Here is a 6,049-nt window from a genome sequence, read left to right on the forward strand (position 1 = left end):
TCACATATCAGCTTGTATGACATTTAACTGATCAGACTGAAAACAGTATTGATACTGTGCTGTACAGATTCATGGGCCAGCACTGACTGTGACCCCAGTGATCATCCATAGTCAGATCACAATGCAGAATCAGTGATTTGCCTCTTTTTGTTCTCGCATTCACTCGGGCAACCAACATAGTCCTATGACCTATTTTTGCTTGTAATGCAAAAACAATCAAGATGACTCAAAGTGAAAACACTAAAGTAACAAAACTTCTTGTTTCAATAAACATCCACGTTCCTTTCCAATGTATGTGTTACTGAAATTTGAAGAATAGAAAAGTAGATAAAATGTGGCTTTGATTAAAACCAATATTTGTTAAGTTTTTATAGTTTGGTTATGAAGAACGTACGTAATCAATAAGTTCCAGAGCATTGGTTAGTTATTAAATTCATTCAGGAAAAAAAAAAAAAAAAACAAACAAAAAAACCAAAAAAAAACCCCCAAAAAAACCACCCCAGGAATATTAATCATGACTTGGGAAGAAATCTAATTTTTTTTGCCAGAAAACGAATTTTTAACATTATGGATTTGGTTTGTGGTAGTGTTCTTGTTAATGAGAGATTCAAATTAATTTCAGCTGATGCCAGGGAAAGAACATGTTCAGCATTGTTGGGTCATACATATGTGAGGAATATCACTGCTGTTTTATTAGACTGTGAAATTACTACTCACTCTTACAGAATAATAAAAAATGTATTATGGACAGGGTCTTTATGCAATTTCTGGCTATAAATGATAGATGTGTTTTGTACTTGAGGCGGTAATATTTGCTCTAAATGTATACCATATAGCACTTCAATTTGAAATGAGGGAATAGTCTACACAAACTCAAAACCATATGCTAAGGCTAATGCCCTGTGGAATTTACAAGCAGACTTTTAGTATAATTATTAGACTTTTAGTATAATTATTACTACATAACAGCATTATGTAGAAGGAAGCAATGGATGACAGGATTTGAAGTACTGTAATCTAATTTAGATATAGAATTCTAATTATTGATTGTTTTTTGATCTAATGTGGAAGTAAAGGTTGTTCAGAGAAGAGATATTTTAATTACTTCAATTTGTCTAACCATTTCTTAAGAGAGAGTCACAATACTGCTTCATTTCACAAAAACAAAAGAAAAAGAAAAATAATTTAGTTTCACCTGGGGAAATAAACCTGTGGAAACACAATTTAAAGAAGATTTTATTATCCTCAGTATACGCAATATCCTGTATTACAAAGAAAATGGAGTAACCTTTTGATAATTATAAAGTACTAAAATTTGTATTTCTGTTAGTGTAAAGGAATAAAGTGAGTATTGTATATTTTAATATTCAGGACGTACAAATTGCTAAAATTACAATATTATTTTTCAAATTTTACTGGGAAGATATGGAAAAACAGGATAATGTTTTAACATTTTTTTAGTTTCAATGAAATTAAAATTTAATAAAGCATAAGTACTTAATAAATGACCACTTGTATCTCAAAACCACTCATTAGCTTTATTACACTCAGATATTACAGGATAAAGAAAGTTGCTCTAGCCAAATTTCTTTATTTATGCAAAATTTTTATCTTCAGAGATCATAGAAAAGCTGGTTTAAAGTTTTTATAAAAAATTTATACAATTTCTGTTTTAAATAAAATGTTATGGATTAAATAAACAAATCTCACAGAAATGTTCATGTCCTTCTGCTCTATTTATTAAGATTTTTATTTCAGATCATTGCTTTCCTTCATTCAACTATAGTCAAAACCCCCCACTGCTAAAGTACAGAGACATAGATGCTAAAAATGGTAAATGGAACAACCTCAAGCACCTACTGGTGTTTTGTGTCATGTGGACCTACTCTCTGAAAGGTTAGATGATGGCATATATATATATTTATATATTATATATATATCTGTAAAAAAGCTGAAAATATCCATCATAAGCCAGCCTGTGTTCTTCTTTCTATGACCTGAATTACATCAATGGGAAATTTTTGTGAACAGAAGGTTGTGTCAATATATATTAAAAAAAAACAAAACAAAACAAAACAAAAAACTAACCAACCAACCAAACAAACAAAAAAAAAGTGAAAAACCAAAATGTTAATCTCAGTGGAAAGTGTCTTATTTTTAATTTGGTGACTAAATTTGACAAATCTGAATTAAGGGTGTAATTTTGAAATTAACCTACTCATTTTCTTCCCTAATATTACTTAACTATAGAGTCTGAAACACATTGATTTCTGGATATCATTTAGTTATTATTAGGGCTAATTTTGGTTTTAAATTTAGATTAAGCAATAGTTGCTTACTAAGAGTTCCAAGCTTTCCTTGAAAAACACAATCCACACCCAGAAATCTTTTTAAAAGACCTTTGTTACAAGCCAGAAACACTGAGGGCTAAACCCTAAATAATTTATACAGCTATTAAGATTAAACAGCAAAAACCAAAAAAAAAGTTTAATGGATGAGGGACAATAGATGTAAGAACATCCAATAAACCAAAGCAAATACAGTACAGAGCAAAAAGGGAACCATGAAAGTTCAAGGTTCACTTAGAAAATAATTCAATAAATTTAATTATTTTCCTGACCCTGTGGACGTACTGTCATCTTACATGTAATACCTTTCCACTACAATTCCATTTGGTAACAGTATTTGATATCCATTCACACCACTAACCAGCTCACCTTTTTCTTCTTTTTATTTTTTTTTTCCTTTTCTCCCAAGAACCATAGGTAGAAGGCTTGCTTTCTACTTCTGGACTTTTTTCTGCAGATTTTTTTTCCCTAGAAAGCCACTAATAAAAGTTAAACCAAAACAAAAGTTGTGCGGATGTCTGTATATTACTAAAATTTGGTTCGAAAAAATTTCAGTGATCTACTCAGACTTAAATTTGAGGCCTAGCTTAATGGACTGAATTGTTTCTTTAAAAATACTTATTTAGAGGATTAATTAAAAAAAAGCTTCCTTCCCACCAGATTAAACCATATATCTGAATAGTCTGGATATCCTGTGGAGCTATTTGTGTACTAGTTAGCAGTGACTGACAGGGCTACCTAATGTGTGAATGTGTCTCTTGTTTTGGTTTATCAGATAACTGGTGAAATGTAACACTGATGGTGTCAGATTCCTATTTAAAATATTGTTGGATAAACAAAAACTGTGTAGGGTTGTTTGGGATTTCTCACTCATTTGAATTCTTAAATTGTCCTTTCTTGTAATGTCCCTGTTTCTAATTAACAGCATTTAAGAGGGGCTTAACTTCCTTTTGCCTTACTGAACAAACCATATCCAGTTTTATGTGAAAGAGCTTTCTACTATTATTATGATTTATGCCACAGAAAAATACAAATAAAAGCATATTTTTTCCTTTCTTCCAGGCTTAGGTTGATAGAAATTATTTGTATGTGAACCTCGATAGAAATTATTTGTATATGAAAACCATTTTATTCTGTGTAGAATGAAGTTTATACTGTGGAAAGATGTTTTTGGTAGCACAGAATAATTTAAAGTCTTCTTGATAACTCAAATAGTTATACTGACTGAAAATGCCAGCATATATTGGGAATTCTCAGTTTTAACTCTACACAACTAGGAGGGTTTACAAATTAGTTCATTTTACTAATGAACTTAGTTCACCCTACATTAGATAAAAGCAAGATAAATAACCCAAAGAAACATGACCTTAGATTAGCTACTCCAGATATCCAGCCTTAGCAGATAGTAAGAAACATGAAGTCCCAGAGAACTTCCATCTGAGAAATGTCTTTCCAAGCCCTTGTTATTTAGGCAACACTTTGTGACATGTTCTTCATAATTTATAGTTTATGTCATTATTAAAATATAATATTTAGTATGTCCAATATAGTACTAAACTTGTACTTCTGTCAGAATAAGGAATTAATCTCCAAATTTACTCACACACAAAAGTCTTTTTCAAGAGATCACTTAAGTTTATGGAAGAGTAAGATTCAAGACTACTGAAATTTACTAATGTTATCAGACTTCCCTCTGTTGCTTTGTCAGTTCCTCAATTTCCATCAATTATCCTGCATTAAAAATACAATGAAAAGCCTTAATTAATACAGAAATGGAAAGTGACAGATATAATATCTTCTATTTTGAATTACTGAAAGTTTACTTCCATGCAATCTAAATAGATTAAATAAATTATTAACAATCTAATACTTTAAATTATATTTACCCAACAATAATGAAATATATAGAAGTTATAGAAAGGTGAAGTGCTTTCTGCTCAAATCAACAATCTGGTGACCTTAAAAAAAAAAAATCTACAATTTCCATTCATTTGCATTATCTTCTCATGAAATCTGAATCTGAATATAATTAAAGTATGACTCTAGAATGTAATGCAAAGTGACATGATTTGAAAAGCAATCCCTTTGTATTGTAAATACTGCAATGGTTAACATGCTGATGAACGAAATAAAGAGGACTACTGCTGACCTATTGCACACAGACAAGGTGGAGTTAGGATTAGTTTTCTGAAGAAAACTTACTGAATTCATGTAGCATGCTTACTACAAATTCACAGTTACATTTTTCTTATGAGTCAAGCCATTGACTGACATTCATCTGGAATTTCATGTGTTCCAAAGTGATGGTGACATGTTCCCTCTCCTTTTGTGATGTAGGAGAAACAATGGGTCACCTTTATCAAAGCAGGTAAAATCCTTACATTGAACATCTTAGAGGACTCAGTTCAAAGTATTTGAATAATACCTGGTACATCAACTTGAAACTTTCATGACAGAACGAATCTTTCATGAATCTTTCATAACAGAGACTGTGCCCTTAGCTAACTGGTGGCATTTCTTCACTTTGCAAGTTTCCTCACTCTGAAAAAATGCTATTTCAGTTAAGCAATAAAGGTTATGATGGGAATGTTTTACTATACTTGGGAAAAGTATCAGCTTCAGATAGATGCACTTATACCATTCATGAGCTATTTTATTTTTCTCTTACTTGCATGGCCATCAAATGTGAGTAGCTGTTGTGGGTCATCACTGTTAGGCAGATAAGCTCCATGCAGTCACTTGCTCATGTTCCCCACAGTAATATGGATGAGGGAATTGGAATGGCAGAAGGAGAAAATTCATTGGTTGAGACAAAGACAGTTTAATACATAAAGCAAAACTGCATCCAAAAGTAAAACAAAATAAGGAATTCGCCCACCACCTTCATCAACAGGGAGATGTTCAGCCACCTCCAGGAAAACAAGGTTCCATCATGCCTAATAGTTTCCTGGGAAAACAAACGCCGTAATTCTTTCATTCCCTCCTCTTTCTCTCAGCTTTTATTGCTAGGCACAACATCATGTGGATTGAGTATCCCTATAGTCAGCTGTCCTGGCCGTGTCTCCTCCTAACCCCTTGTGCACACCCAGCCTCCTCGTTGGTGGGGTGGTGTGAGGGGCAGGAAAGGCCTTGATGCTTTGTGAGCACTGCTCAGCAGCACTTGAAACAGTGGTGTGCTATCTACTCTGTTTGCAAAAAATCCTGAACATATACAATGTGTGCTGCTATGAAGAAAATTAACTATCTCCCAAATATAACTGGTACAATAACAAAATGGCATCACAGGAGATAATTCTCTGGGTAAAAGAAATAATAATTCTTGCAAAGTTAAGATAAAAACCAGAAAAAACTTCCAGAGGTCTATGAAGAGTTCTCTAAAATACTTCAAAACTAATCTGCATCAGGCAGAAGCAGACCCAGTGTACCAAAGAGTGACGACAACATAAGTTAATACGCTCCTCATGCAACATAAATTATGGAACATAATCCAAAGATTAAAGTATTCTCTGCTGTCCTCTATTAAATTATAGGAGCTTGGGAAGAAAAAGCAAATAAAGCATGACTTCAAAAGAGAAGCCGATGTCCAAGAGAGGAAAAAATAATTTTCTAAATATGTAGGAAGGAAATTTTGGGCACATTAAGTCAGTCATACCATTTTCTCACCTACCAACATATCCCTTCCCATAGTACAGCTTTGATCT

The 6,049-nt window shown here is 32.6% G+C and overlaps 1 long non-coding RNA gene across 2 annotated transcripts; it reads right to left on the reverse strand.

The window, feature by feature from the left end:
• Positions 1-2,754: 2,754 nt before the first annotated feature.
• Positions 2,755-4,637, reverse strand: LOC128807096 (uncharacterized). Of its 2 annotated transcripts, none has more exons than XR_008437049.1 (3): positions 4,551-4,637; positions 3,952-4,079; positions 2,755-2,827 (listed from the first exon to the last, which is right to left on the reverse strand). It is a non-coding gene; the product is annotated as an uncharacterized LOC128807096 (long non-coding RNA). The 2 variants fall into 2 exon arrangements; XR_008437048.1 differs by having other exon boundaries at positions 4,498-4,583.
• Between the last annotated feature and the right edge of the window lie 1,412 nt (positions 4,638-6,049).

Source organism: Vidua macroura, chromosome 5, assembly GCF_024509145.1.
Source record: "Vidua macroura isolate BioBank_ID:100142 chromosome 5, ASM2450914v1, whole genome shotgun sequence".
NCBI lineage: Eukaryota > Metazoa > Chordata > Aves > Passeriformes > Viduidae > Vidua > Vidua macroura.